The 15,511-nt window shown below is 38.9% G+C and overlaps 1 protein-coding gene and 1 non-coding gene across 2 annotated transcripts in view; both read right to left on the bottom strand.

Moving 5' to 3' along the window:
* The window catches only part of PARD6G (par-6 family cell polarity regulator gamma), a 157,372-nt gene that overhangs the window by 48,390 nt on the left and 93,471 nt on the right, over nt 1-15,511 (bottom strand). The gene's annotated exons all lie outside the window — the stretch shown is intronic.
* On the bottom strand, nt 9,781-9,884 carry LOC140502866 (U6 spliceosomal RNA). Its single transcript, XR_011966603.1, has one exon. It is a non-coding gene; the product is annotated as a U6 spliceosomal RNA (small nuclear RNA).

Here is a 15,511-nt window from a genome sequence, read left to right as displayed (position 1 = left end):
CTCCCTCCACTGATACGGATCTGCAATTGGGTCTGTAACTTAACAGAGTTGCCTGGGGTACTGAGAGGTTCAGTACCCAGGTTCATACATTCAAGACTTGAATTTGGTCTTCCCTTTCCAAAGAACCCTTCTCCATCCAGTCTTTCGGTATACACAGTGGATGCTTAACAAATGTTGGTTGGATCAAACTGAATTGAAGTAATGACTGCTTCTGCTTTTTGAACCATAGAACTGGTAAGCCCCAAGGAGTAGGGCCACGTGCAGATAAGCACTCCCTGACCAAGTCCAGCCTATTACCAGATTCAACAATGCAACTGCTTGCTTGTGCCAACAGAGGGATTTAAATTTTGAGTCTTATGAGAGTCAGACTTTGAAGCATGTGTTTCTTCTTTAGTATAGTGTAGGGGATAGATTAGCCAACTCTGAGGGAGGCAAATTCTCACCAGACACTCAAAGTTGGAAGAAATCTCAGAGATCATCTAATCTAGCCTCTCATTTTTACTACACATAAAGAAACATCCCTAGAGGGGCAACTTGCCCAAGTTAACACAGAAGCAGTACTAAATCCAGATCTCCTGACTCCTGGTTCAGAGATGCTTCCCATACACTCTGCTGAAAGAGGGGAGAAGTTGCTGAATGAGTAATAAAGGGATAGCATTGAAGAAGGTCCTGGAGAATGGGGCAAAGAGAAAAGAATGAAGATGGGAGAGTTGAGGGACAAATAAGCATAGGAATCAGGGAGGTCCTACCAACTTAATTTCAGTTTCACGTGAGAAGCATTAAGAATCTTTTAGCCAGAGGTACTCTGAGAACTGCAATGGAAGAGGCAGGTAAAAAACCAGAATTAAGTGAGCAGGAAAACTGACTACTTTTAAAATTTCATATAGAAAGTTCTTTCAATGTTCATATGTCCTGGAGGAGTTTAAGGTATTGGATGGGAGTATCTCAGTGGGACATACTGTTTTCATTAATTAATCTGTCACTAATTCTGGTTCTCAAATTTGGTCCTTGGAATAAGTAAATTGGTTTTTTTTTTCCTCTTAGGCTCAGGGAAGCTTTAAGGTATGTTGCCAAAAGCTACAAAGCAAGATCAATTGATACCTTAACGTGGAAAAAAATGGTAAAGTTGAACTCATGTATTTCACACTTATAGCAAAAGGTAACTAAATGTAAAAAATTAAAAAAAAGGACATATCACTAAAAGTCAATGTGATTGTGGGCTAGAAAATCTAAAATTTCCTAGTTGCTTTTGATCACAAAATTTGAACTGGATGTTAGTGGTATATCATTCCCTCCCCTCTTACCCAATATAAACTATGCAGTAAGATTTCTGGGACACTGTGATATATACATACGTACATACATACATGCATATAGAGAGAGAGACACACACACGCATACACACCTACACAATATAATGTGAAGGAGGGTAGACTCATTTTTAAGATTTAGGAACACTTTCCTCACAATAGCTTGTACATAGTACAAGTGTACTTAGGGTACTAAGACTCAAAAAAGATTGTGACACATCGAAGATCACATAACTATAAGTATTAGAGCCAGGATTTAGCCCCAGTGCTGAAATACAGTTAAAAACTTTTTTTTCTTTGAAATTGAAGAATTCATTGCTCAGGGACCCTTGAAAATTACCTAGTTTAACCTATTCCTCAAAAAAAGTTTTCATTTCCATCTTTTGTTTTTCCATCACCTTTATTTACAAATGTATCCCTCACCAGAAAACCATCCCTCCCACCCATTCATTTCATAAAAAAGAAGTTACAGAGCGCTTTCTTGTTTGCAAAGGACTTTACACATGCAATCTCATTTAGCCGTCATAATAACACTGAGATAAGTGCTATCATTATTCTCACTTTATAGATGAGGAGGCCAAGGCTAAGAAGGGATGGAGTGATTTGCCCCAGGTTACATGGCCAGGAAGTGAACTCTAGGTCAGGTTGTCTACTCATTGGGTCACTTAGCTAATCAAAAAATACCAAGACGTATCAAGAGGCTAAACAACTTGTCCAAAGGTATACACAATGGTTAGTGGCAGAACCAGAAGTAGAACCCAGATGTCCTGCCAGGACCAAAGCTCTTTCCCATCCATCACATTCCTTGACCTCCTTGACTACACAGAGACTGGGGACTCCTCACTCTGACAGAGTCAAGAGACCTGGGAAGAAATATCATCAAAATCTTTGGGGACCTTGCGGAAGGACAAATGTGTTTTTCCTTTAGCAAAACTGTCACTAAATAGCTGCCATTTGTCAAAGCAGACAGTTAACTGCCTTTCCTCAACACATTAGCTGTTTCAAGAGAAAAGTACAGTCAAAATGAGATTTTCTTTAGGAATAAATGAGTATTTACTGAATACAGATTCATGATTGAGACCCAGGCTCATTTTAGGACATTATTTCTTTTCTTAGCTCACACTTTGGATTTCAAACAGTATTAACAATAGCTTTAGATATCAACAACAGGTTTTAAAAGATCATGGAGAAAAATTTGAGGTTAGAGAGTAGGAAAACAGAAAAGGACTACTGACTTCTGTGGGGAATTGTGGAGAAGAAAAGGAAAGGAAAAAAAAAGTATTGGTTAAGAAAGTTATTGACTTCTTACGAACTGTCCCTCAATTTGGAAGACCTTTCCCTCCCAAACCCTCAAGCAGTAATGGAGCCTCAAACAGTAATGGTCAACCAAGGTTCTCTGGGCCTATGTAAGAAGTTTTAGAAAAAGCTCACTTTTTGTCCAAAAGAGCTTTAAAGGTTGAGTTAGTTACAAACAGCTCTAAAAGGATAAGAGTCTATACTTGAAAAACATACATCTTCACTTTTTCTATCAGTTTCTATCAGTTGTCATTCAACTTCCCAAAATTTTGCTTCAGACTTCAAAAAAGTCACATTCTTGTCAAGAATCTCCATCACATTAAAAAAAAAAAAAAGACTACCTACTGTGTGCAGAGCACTGTGGTAGGCCTGGGGAGAGTCAAGGTTTAGATAAAACAAAGAGAGACTCCTCTCTGTAGCCACTGCTAATTCAAGCCCAGCATCAATGACACTGTTCACCTCTTACCCCAGGTGGAAAGGTTGCCCCCTACAAGATCTCTATCACTTATTCCTTTATCATCCCATATGTACTCTTGGCAAATTGGCCTGGGCTACACTTCTTTTCTCCCTTGGCTCTGGCTTCCTCTTTGCCCCCTTCAGATGAACTTAGCAGTTAGACACAGGTCTTGCCCGAAGGATGCAGTTTCCCAATAACGTTGAAGCTCATTGTTCTCTAGGATATAATTAAAAGAGGTAAACAAGCTGTAAAAATCACTGTAGGTCCTGCCTCAAAGAACTTCTGAGTACTACTCCAGACCAGTGCCTATTACTGTAGGGAGAGTCAATCATTCCAACCACTTTTGTATTTGGTGGCTCTATAATGTCACTGATGTGGATACTCCTCAAACAATTCAGAGGACAACCTACCTCTGCAGCTTCAGTCATGGCCTTCCACAAATCTGCCTTTCTTCCTTTATCTAGACTGCTCTACTTTCCACTAGAGTCAATGGTTATACAACACTTTCTCCCTACCTCACGATTTTTTTCTTATGGTACCCTTGAGACAAAGAATGAAAATAATGGGCCTCAGTTTTGAGGGGATGGCCCAGGGATGCTTCTGCAATAATGGTGGCCCAGGGATAGGAAAGGAAGCAGAGAGTGCTAAGACTTATCATTTAAAAATATTAACTTTTAGGAGTTGATACAATAAATCCTTGCTCAATAACTGAGTGGACATGATTCAACCACAACCCTTGTTGCTGCCAGACTCCCTCTGTACTCCACCTGAGAAAAGAGCCATATGTGTTTAGCTTTGGATTTTTCTGGAACTGCTCCCACTCCAAATCCACACTATTTTTTGTGGGAAAAGCAGGTCCTGACCCTCATTCCTGGCAACCTGCACAGCAGAAAACACTCTCTTTTTCTTTTTCTGTGAGCCTTGTACTTCTCTCCTCTATCTCCCCCTGATCTGTATCCCTCCAAACGAAACCTTTAAAAAAAGACGGAGATATATAGGTAATAAAGTGTATATATATGTACACCTGTACATATAAAAGCATCTGTATGTGTAAACACATGTATGTATGTTGTACATGTATATATATATTATATATATGCATTATGTGTGTATAAAAATCTACTGTCTATTCCAGACTCCTTTGTGGCATTATACAGCTAACTCTTCTTTCAGAGAGAGAGTAAAAAAGAGAAAATAAGGGATGAAGGGAAGAAGGAAAGAAAGAAAAAAGGAAGCAAGGAAGGAATCTATCCGAACATCTTGTTCCTGGAAAGTTAAACACCTATCTTAACGATCAGCTCAGTGTCTGTCTGCCAGAGTCAATAATCACCAAGCACTGAGCAGGAGCAGCTTTGTACCCAACCCTACAGCTTCCAGTCCCATCCATTTAGGTGGTGAAGATAACTGGGCTCTGTGTGTGTCTCTGTGTGTTTTTAAGAGAAAAAAATAAAATTGTTATAGACCAATTTAAATCCCGCTGCCAAGAAAGCCAGAGTGCTTCCACCATAACACTGTATTGGATGGTTTGTCTTTCTTCAAGAGGCCAATGATTAATCTTTCTCCAGGACAGAGAGGAAGTGTTCATTAAGCTTCCTAAGCTTGCCTGTATACAGAATTACCAGCTTCTGAGAGCAGGACAAAATCCCTGGGATAACCAAGGGCACCAGGGGCTTCCTATCTATAGTCAGGTCCCCATATGACACGCTTTAAAGGAAGAAGAAAAAGTCTTGGAAGAACAACTGGAGCATTTTTTCAATTACAACTAGAGGGGAACATTTTTCTTCAGTAATCCCCATAAGCTGAAATCGCTCAGGTGTGTCTCCAATGGAGCAAGCCTCAGACACAGGGCAAGACCAAGAAAGGATGAAATCATTCCCTGGGTAACTGAACGGCACATGCCCCAAAAGCGCAGGGACATGCTTTCCCTCCCACTCAGCCAACTCAGGGAAAACACTGACGTGTTCGTCGGAATCAGTGATCATCTGTGCTGGCTGCTGAGTCCCCAAAGAGAATTTCCTTAGGGGCTGGGAGCTGGGAAATGAAGGACCCCTGCAGAGATCCAAGAAAGAGAAAACCCAACTCCTCTTTTATGAATCATGTTCTAGAATCTCATCTCTAGCCCTGACTACAAATCAGGTCTAAGTGCTAAGTTCCTCAGCTTTCACTGCCTGGGAATACAAAGGAATGTGTGGGTGAATACTTAACAATGGGTCTCCAAAAAATAAATAAATAAAATAAACTTTTAAGTTTAATATTCATTATTAACATTTTCTCCTTTGCTTTCTCAAATCTGTACAAACAAAATAAATTGATTTTTAGTTTGCTAATTTATGAGATGTGAATATTCACACTGATAATTTAACAATCCTCTCCCTTTCTATGATAGAACAAACCATTGGGTGAGGGTATAAGATATATAAAGCCTAGAGAGGGAGGATGTGTAGTGCCAGTGGTCCTGGCTTTGGAATGAACAGCCCTGAATTTGAGACCAGGCTGTGACTCTTGCTACCTTTGTGGCTATGGATAAGATATATAAATTCTCTTGGCCTTCATTTCCCTCTCTGCAAGATGAGGAAAATAACACCTCCACAGGGTTGTTTTAAGGAAAGGACCTTTGCCTACTGTAAATATTACATGAATGAGTTATAATTATTATCTGTACTATTATTGGGAGCAATAATTAGGATAATCCTGAAAAAAGTACATAATGCAAAAACATTTATATTTGATTTAATAATGGATGTTGACTGCTTCAATTCAATTCAACAAACATATCAAAAGTCTGTTTTGAACAAATTAGGGCAGCTAGATGGCACAGCAGATAGGGTGTGGGGTCTGGAGTCAGAAAGCCTCATCTCCCTGAGTTCAAATCTGGCCTCAGACACATTACTAATTATGTGACCCTGGGCAAGTCACATAACTGTTAGCCTCAGTTTTCTCATCTGTAAAATGAGCTGGAGAGGGAAATGGCAAACCACACCCATATTTCTGCCAAGAAAATCCCAAAACAGGTCACAGAGAGTCAAATAGGACTGAAACACCAACCAGAAGGACAAATTATTGTGACTGGTGTAAGAAAAAACAAAAGCCACTGACCTTCAAAGAGTTTATGCTGTAAAAGGGGAAAAAAGACAAGATATCAAGAAGAATGTGGAAAATATAGCGCAAAATTTGGCATAAACAAAGTAGGAGCGAGGAAGGAGATGGCTCAGTGGATAGAGCACTGGACCCGGATTCAGGAAGCTCTGACTTAAAATTCTGTCACAGACGCTTATTGGCTGTGTGACCCTGGACAAAGTCATCACCTCCATCTCCCTCAGTACCCTCGTCTATAAAGCTAGGATTAATAAAAACACCTATGTCCCAGGATTGTTGTGAAGATAAACTGAGGTACTATTTGTAAAGCATGTTGCAAGCCTTAAAGTGCTACATAAATGCTAACTATTGTTATGGCTATGATATATTATAGTTAATTTTATTACTAAAAATGGAAAAGTTTCTGCACAAGCAAAAATAATGCAACTAAAATTAGAAAGAAAATAGTTAATTAGGAAAAATATTTGCAGCAAGACTCTCTAATAAGTTCTGATAACTAAGATGTATAAGGAACTGATTTAAATATATAAGAATAAGAGGCATTTTCCAATAGATAACTGGTCAAAGATATGAGCAAGATAATTATTAAAAGAGGAAATGCAAGTTATCAACAGCCATATTAAAAAAATGCTCCAATTAACTGATAAAAAGAAAAATGAAAATTAAGACAACTCTGAAATTTACTATCAGTTGTTACAGTTGTTACAGGGACTGGGGGAGAAGAGGCATACTAATACACTGCTGAGGGGGTTAGGTAATAGGGATGTTCTCACACACCCCCAAAAATGAGAAAATAAAAGAAGGGCATAGTAGCATTTTTAAAATGCGTAAAAGATTCAAAAGGAAAAACAAATGGAACAGCTTTGAAACTAACATGCTGAATTTGTGTTTTTTTAAAAATTTAAATTCTTTATAACTAATAAAATGAAAAAAATGAATAAAATTCAAGCTGATTCATGTACAATCCTTTTCCTATTCTTCAGTGTATATGTAAATGTTCACGTTTGATGATATTTGTCAAGTAGAAGAGCAAACAAACAAATTAAATAAAAGCAGAAAGAAACAGAGGACCTGAGCTCAAAGGTTGCCTTTGATGCTTACTGCCTAAATTTAAGGAAGGAGAAATTTTCAAATTGGATATGCAAGGGTAGTAAAGGATGGGAAATCAGAGAAGGTTCTACTTATAGAAGAAGTAACACCTGAATTTCAGGGTTTGAAGTTATGAGAATTTGCTATACTTTAAAAAAAGACAATCAAACTGCATTGAAGACCCAGTTGCTGGGTACATTAGCTAGCTATCCCATAAACTTTCCCATTTCCTATGGTCATGCTAGGGATGGACAGCATCATCCCTCAGAATAATGCAGAGTACAAGTCTAAGCAAAGTTGTCTTTTCCCTCATGGAATCCTTAGTGGGACTCATTCAAGCTCCTGCTTGGCCACAGGCTCAACTGGAAGTATTAAGTAAACAAGAGTTGGTGGTAAAGTCAGCAGGAGTTAGTAAGCAAAGCAGGCGATGATAACATCAGAGTCTAAGACCTGATCCACAGCAATGTAGTGATAAATGACAGTGTGTAATTAAAAGTGGATGGGAATGCCAACTGCGACTTATCCATGCTAAAAGAAGGGAGAAAAACATAAATAAATAAAATTCTCTAATAACCTTTAAACACAGGTAAAGCTACCACCCAAGTATCCCCTACGGGGATGAGGGTCTCCAAGAAGAACCTTTTCTTCTTCTACCATGACTGTTGAGACTCTTCTTGGGCACAGAGGGATGGATACCTCCATTTTGTTTGAAGTCCAAAATTTAAACATTAAGAACCATACATAACTCCTAAATCTCTTCTCTGATCGATTTCTGTTAGACCTGGTTTCAATTTTACCTCCTGATTCTGCTTTAGGTGGTGGTGAAGTCACCCAAAAATCAGATGAAAAGGAGGAAATGCTGGAGCACTGAATAAACTCCCTCTTTTAATTAGTTGAAACTGGAGGTAAAAATAAAGAAAATAATGATCATGGGAGAAATTCCTTACTCTTGTAGTCTCAAAACTTATAAGATGAACAGGTTAGATTAAGCAGATCTCAAAGGTTCTTTGTAGCTTCATTGTACTATGATTCTTTGACCCCAGGTCCTCAGATTCTTTCTTTTTTTAAAATAAAGATTTTGTTGTTGTTGTTCTATATATGACCAACATCATACATGAAACTTCCATATACATACCATCTTAAGAAGTATGGAGGGGAGCAAGAGAAATTTGGAACTCAAAATCTTATAAAAAACAAATATTAAAATTTATCTTTACATGTAATGGGAATAAAATACTATTTAGAATTTTTTTGAATTTTCTATATGGACAGAAGACTAGAAAAAGAGGATTGTATATGAAATCAAGAATTTTTTAAAAGAACATAATAAATTCAACATGTTAGTTTCAAAGTTGTCTAGCTTCTCTCCTTCTGAACTTTCTTCAGTTCTTTTCTATGCATTTTCAATGCGCTCCATACAATGATGCCCTTCTTTCTTTTTTCCTCTTTTTTTGTGGGGGGTGATCCCCATCATTAGTCCCTACTCCTACCCCTCCCCACACACACCTCCCCTCCTCTTGTGACAAATAAACACAATCTAGCAAAATAAATGCACACAACAGCCATGACCAAAATACTTATTTCAAATGACCCCTCTGTCAGGTGATAGGTAACATGCTTCATAGAATGTTAGAATGTTATAAGTAATGGTGCTTTAATCTTGAAAATGTTGATATTTTATTTTAAAGAAAGTCAGAGGAAAGCTAATGTAATTTGTTACAACACCTTCACTGACTTGTCTTGAAATTAATTAACCCAACAGTAAAAACTGGTTTATCTAGCACCCTAAATCTGAAACTATTAACTAATTTAAACCCAGTTGGAATAAACATTTGTCCAAGCATCTAATTATGCTAGATGCTGAGGGGAGCTGGAGGGATAAAGACACTGTCCCTGCCCTTCTGGAGCTCGTAACTTCAGAGGACACTCTGCCATGTATGCAGATAGCTACAAAACAAAACCATGTGCTATCAGCAAACAAAAAAGTGTTACAGAAAAGACAAAGAAGGAAAAATCATTTCTGACTTTGAGGGGCAAGGAGGAAAGGAGGAGAACCAAAGAAGCCTTCATGAAGGGGATGGTATTTGAGGTAGGTGAGGTTTCAAAGGATGTAAAAACAGTTTGTTTGAATTTTCCAACAATGACCCTGAGAAATTTGTAAATTCTAAATTATTTAAGAAAAAAAGAAAATTCAATGGAATTTTAGTTTGAATATTTCATTCGATTCAAATTCTTTTAAAAATTGGTAATCTATATGCTCCACAATGGCAATTATGATGATTACTGTTACTAATAATAATGATAACCAACTCATTTTTTAAAAAACATTTATTCATTTTAGTTTTCAATGTTTGCTTTTATAAGATGAGTTCTAAGGTTTTTTTCTCCTCCTTTCACTCCCCCTTCTCCAAGACTGTATGCAATCTAAAATAGGTTATCCATGTAAGATTAAATTAAACATATTTCCACATGACTCATGTTGTACAAGAAGAATCAGAACAAAATGGAAAAATCATGGAAAAGAAAAAAACAAAAAACAAGAAGAACACCACGAATTTGTGTGTCATCCTTGGACAGGGCCCATGCTAATCTCTGTATCTTTCCAGTTTTAGTATATATGCTATCAAAGTGAGCAAACTCACATTTTTATAAAACTTTTTGGTTTTTCCCACAATAGCCATGTTAGTTTATTATTACAATCAGTATTACCCCATTTGCAGCTGGGAAAACTCAAGCTAGAAGAGATTAAGTGACTTGTCCAGGTCATACATCTAACAAGTGTTGGAGCTCTGATTTTAACCCCAGGGCCTCTTGCTTTCGGGGCCAAATGAGTTTACAACAGTAAATAATTGACCTGGATACTGATATAATTGTTTTTTATCAGGACTAATAAAGAAAAGAAATGCTAAATAGTCTGAGCCTTTTCTATGTTCCCAATAAAAACATCCTGTTTTCTTAGATGGAAAACTGGTTAGGAAGGAGGAATTTATTTTTGTGTATGTTTCTTCATAGCCCCTAGTGCATCAGGGGAGCTCAAGGACAAAATAAAAAACACTTGTTCTTTGACATATTAATTTGATTCTCTGAATTTTTCCAATGTGTATTCAAAAAGAGTAACCTGGAATCAGCATAGCTACAGCGGGGAAGGGTTTATAACATGTCTACCAGACTATGAAAAAGTGAAAACCCCAAATTAATTCAATTCAATGTTCAAAACCTTTTATTAAAAGCTTATTATGACCAAGGCACTTTTCTAGGCTCTAGGGATAAAAGACTAAAACGAAACAGATCTTGTCCTCAAAGGGCATGTATTCTACCAGGGGAGACAAGACAGGGGCACAAATAAGCAACAGTACATAGGTAGTTGAGGAGGAAGGGAGAATCAAACAACTGGCAGAATCAAGGAAGGCTTCAGCCGGAAGGCATCTCAATAAATCCTAGAGGGAAAACAAGAATTCTGAAAGGTAGAGATGAGGACAAAATGTATTCCAGGTTTGGGAAAGAAGTGCCTGGAGAAATGCATGGAGGCTGGAGGTGAAGTGTCATATCTGAGGAACAGCTAGAAGTCTAGTTTGGCAGGAGCACTCAGGTTGTGAACTCTGAAATAAAGCAACAGAGACTGAAGGATCTTAAACACTAGGCTGGAGAGCTTTCATTTTATCTTAGAGTCACGAATGGGGAGCCACTGAAGACTTTTGAACTAGGGAGTAAAATGGTCAGATCTCTGCTTTTTGGAGATTATTTTGGCAGCTGCTTGGGGAATATATTATAGGGGATGGGGACACTGAAAGTAAAGGAATGAATTAAGAGGCTATTAGCAAGAAATTGGGGATAGTGAAAACTTGAACTAGAATAGGGTCTTATGTGAGTGGAATAAAGGGGATGGATGAGAGAAAAACTGAAAAGTCTTAAGTAAAAGAGAGAGAAGAGTCAGATGACTCTGAGAGGATGAACCTGGGTGACTAAAAAGATGGTGGCAACTCAAGCAGAAATCGGAAAATTTGGAAGAGAGATGTATTTAAGTAGAAATGCATATTAAGATCCATTTTGGACATACTATCCCACCAACAGCTAGGTGCAAAGTAGACTCAACTTCATGAGTTCAAATCTGGACACTTACTAGCTGTGGAACCCTGGGCAAGTTACTTAACCCTGTTTGCCTCCGCTTCCTCATCTGTAAAATGAGCTAGAGAAGGAAATGGTAAACCACTCCACTATCTTTACCAAGAAAACTCCTAAGTGGGGTTATAAAGAGTTGGCCTGAAACAACTCAACAACAACAAAAAAATAGAAGGTTTAGGAGATATCCACAGGTGGCTTTTGATGCCTAACTGGAATTCCCTTCACTCCATGGACTAAATGTAGGACTAACTAAACAATTGGGCTTCAGATATTGGATCTAGAGCTGTAAGGAATCTTAGAGATCAACGCCTTTCATTTTAATATGGCCCAAAGAGGTTAAGTGATTTGTCCAACTCCACACAGGTAGAGTAGGAAATGGAACCCCAATCCTCTCAGTACAAAACTAGCATCCTTTTCACTGCATGTACAGGTGCGTGGATGGGAAGGGAGTGCAGGCAGGGAGGAGATACACAATATATCATCTGATTTCCTTTTTCCTGATATGCTCACATCCCCATCAATATATGACACATTGGCCTCAACAAGTTACCTATTAAAATGTCTGTTTCATGGTCCTGCTGTTCTTGTAATAATGAATTATAGTTCATTGGCCAATATTTGAACTGCAGCTACTGAATCACCTGTGATAATGTGAGGAACCAAGGGTATTCCAGGGCAAGAAGTACAGCCTATGAAAGGGAAAATTTTTTAAATTTATTTTTCTATTTTTCTAAAATTTATTTATTATTTTCAACTTTCACTTTTATAAGACTTTGAGTTCTAAAATTTTCCCCCACTTTCTCCCCTCCCCAAGATGGTCTGCAATCTGATATAGCCTATATATGTGCAATTATATTACACATATTTCTACATTAGTCATGTTGTGAAAGAAGAATCAGAACAAAAGGGAAAAACCAAGAGAAAGAAAAAAAGAGAGAAAATAGTATGCTTCAATCTGCATTCACATTCCTTAGTTCTTTCTCTGGATGTGGATAGTATTTTCTATCAGGAGATCCTTGGAGATGTCTTTGATCATTGCATTGGTGAGAAGAGCTAGGTCTATCAAAGCTGGTCATCCCACAATGTTGCTGTTACTATGTAAAATGTTCTCCTGGTTCTGTTCACTTCACTCAGCATCAGTTCATGTAAGTCTTTCCAGGTTTTTCTGAAATTCACCTGCTCATCATTTCTTATGGAACAGTGGTATTCTATTACATTCCTCTACCACAACTTGTTCACAGCCATACCTCAACTGATGGGCATGAAAGGGAAAACGTTAAAGGCAAACCTGTGATGACTGAAATCCTAAGCAAAAGTGTACACAAAACCTCAGGACATTTTAATACTCACCTGGAGGGAAAGAGAATGAAAACTGGGGCATACCAGAGAGTTGGGTGAAGGAATACAATTAGACAGCAACATGTAACTGCCTTCAAAGAAATCCACTCTTGCTGTAACCTGACTCAGTGAAAGGCACCTTTTAAGTTCACTGAAACATGTCCATTTGAGGAGTACTCTACAAAGCCCTGGATTCTGCTGCCCTTTTTAGGTCCTGTTTTTCAACAGTATGACCACACCTCTCAAGAGCTCTGCTTAGGCTTCTGGCACTTAATGAATGTTAATTACCCACAGAACTTGTTAATACAAGGCAAGCACGGGGGTCTATAATGAATCCTAGGAGGCAGGCTCAGTGTATTAGCCCAGGCCACAGGCCACACAACCCAGTCACAATTCCAAAAGATTACCACCCATCTTTCAACCACTGGGTATGTCAATGCCTCAGGCAAGTCTCCTGGTCAGCAGGACTCCTTTGAGACAGTCCACTATGAAAACAGGCTCATCTTGCGTAAGCTCTACAGAACAGTATACAGAACAGTGACGGGACTGGGACTGTCAGCTTCCAAAGACTTTAAATCAACAGTAGATCAAAGAGGAATAAGTAGGGTGAGCAGGGGCAGGTAAAAGTGAGGGATAAAGTATACTTTTTTGTCCACTGCCAAACATCTCAATGAAAGAAAAAGAAAAGAAAAGGAAAGGGAAAAAAAGAAAAGAGAGGAAAGGAAAGTGAAATATAAAGGAAAAGAACAGAGAGAGGAAAGAGAAAGGGAGGAAAGAAGACATAAGGAGAAGAGAGGGAGAGAGGGAAGGAGAGAGACAAGGAAAGAAGGAGGGAAAGGCATACAGGAAGAGAAAGAGGAGGAAGGAAGGGAGAGAGGGAGGGAGGGAGATTCAAACCAGCCTCTAATTGACTCCAGCTTTACATCACTCATTTCATTTTATCAGCCTCTTCCCTCCCGGCTCCTCTAAATCCCATATGTAAAAGTCACATTAAAGGTCTGGCTTACAGCCCAAAATGGAGCAGATGGGAATTACTGCTTGCAGGCTGTCATTACCTCTGCCCCACTGTGCCTAGGTATTTAAGGATGTGAGATCACTTCTTGGTGATACAATCTCCCACAATCCTTATGTCTGAGTAAAGAGTGAACAGAGTGGGCCGTCTGACTCCAGTTCTTCGTGCTTTGGGGAGTTTCCCAGAAGCTAAGGGCCAGGCTGCAGTGGGTGGTGACAGACAGGCACTTGGGACAAGCGGGAGCATGTAGGAGCAGGATGGGGATTCTTGTATGGGGCCACTATACCAGAGCCGCTGGGTGGTGTGGCTTCTTTTTTTTTTTTTTTTTGAGGGGCCTGGGAAGGGTGGCTAGCAAGGCGGTTTAAAGACACCTGCGAGGTCTTTCCCTGCCCCCAAAGGGCCCTGTTCATAGTAGAAAAGTCCTCGGAGTCCTAAAAGATCCTAACTCCAAGCCCAGCTTTCCTTGCTTTTTATGATGCCTCCCTTCAGGCTGGAGGAAAGACCACCTACTAGAGAAGTCTTGGAGGGACTTTTTATTCAGGTATGGACATGACCGAATGGTTTCTGTGGTCCTTTTAAATCTGAGATTCTTTTGCTTAACGATTCTTGAAATAATAAAGTTATAGGACAAGTTTCTAATATTCTTATCTACCTGGAGACAGAGCAATCTTCCTTCCTCCAATCAATTACTCTGATTGAGTAATCAATATTAAGTACCTAGTATGTGCCAGAATCTGGGCAGGTAGGTATGCAGAGGAAAAAGTACTGGGTCTGAAGTCAGGAAGTATTTCTGACATTTATTAGCTGTGTGATACTGAACAAGTCATTTTACTCTGCCTCAATTTCCTCATCTGTTAAATGGGCTAGAGAAGGACATGATAAACCACTCCAACATCTTTGCGAAGGAAACCCCAAATGGAGTTACGGAAGAGTGCAACATGATTGAAACAACTCAACAACCACAACAAAATATTACTGTGCTAAGCTTTAGGGATACAAAAGGAAGCAAAAGACCATCCGTGCCATTGAGAAGCTTATAATACGATGAGGAAAACAATAATATGCAAATATATATTACACACACATAAAGCAAGCTATATACAGGATAAACAGGAAATGATTATCAGAGGGAAGGCACTAGAATTAAGAGGAATTGAGGAAGGCTTGCTGTAGAAGATGAGATTTAGTCGGGTCTTAAAGCTAGTGAGGTCATCGAAGGGAAACATACTATTTTTAGGGTATTCAACCCATATGATCCACCACAGGAACAGGCAACAGGAACAATGGGTATAGGGCCTCTCATAATAAGACTTAGTCCATGACACTTAGCTACTTCCAGAGCCAAATGGTCCTAGAGGACAGGGATGTACAGTCAGGTGCAGTGGAAACTTAGCTCTAAATGAGTTCAGCTCTGAGGATGGTTAACCTTGATCTGGATAAGATATATAAAGGGACATCTATGTCAGAGGTGTGAATGCTTTCAGCAGTTTAGACCCAGTGCTCACTAGCATATACCCTACCATCTTTGTGGTGCCTTTGTGACATGCTCAATCGTGGACTCCTCTAGCAGTTTGGTGAAGCCAGATCTCTTCTTAGAATATTTTTCAAAGCCTTAAATAAAATACATAATATTACAAAGGGTGTGTGTGTGTGTGTATTTTTAAGCTCAAAAACTCCAAGTTAAGAATCCCTGAACTAGGACCATGCCTGTTGTCCAATGAAGGGATGAGAACACTAACTGGGTTAGAACATCAAAGATCTGAGTTTGGGTCCCAGCTTTGCTACATCTTA

The sequence above is a fragment of the Notamacropus eugenii genome, chromosome 4, assembly GCF_028372415.1.
Source record: "Notamacropus eugenii isolate mMacEug1 chromosome 4, mMacEug1.pri_v2, whole genome shotgun sequence".
In the NCBI taxonomy this organism is placed as follows: Eukaryota; Metazoa; Chordata; class Mammalia; order Diprotodontia; family Macropodidae; genus Notamacropus; species Notamacropus eugenii.
This window is presented reverse-complemented; position numbering and strand designations above follow the sequence as displayed.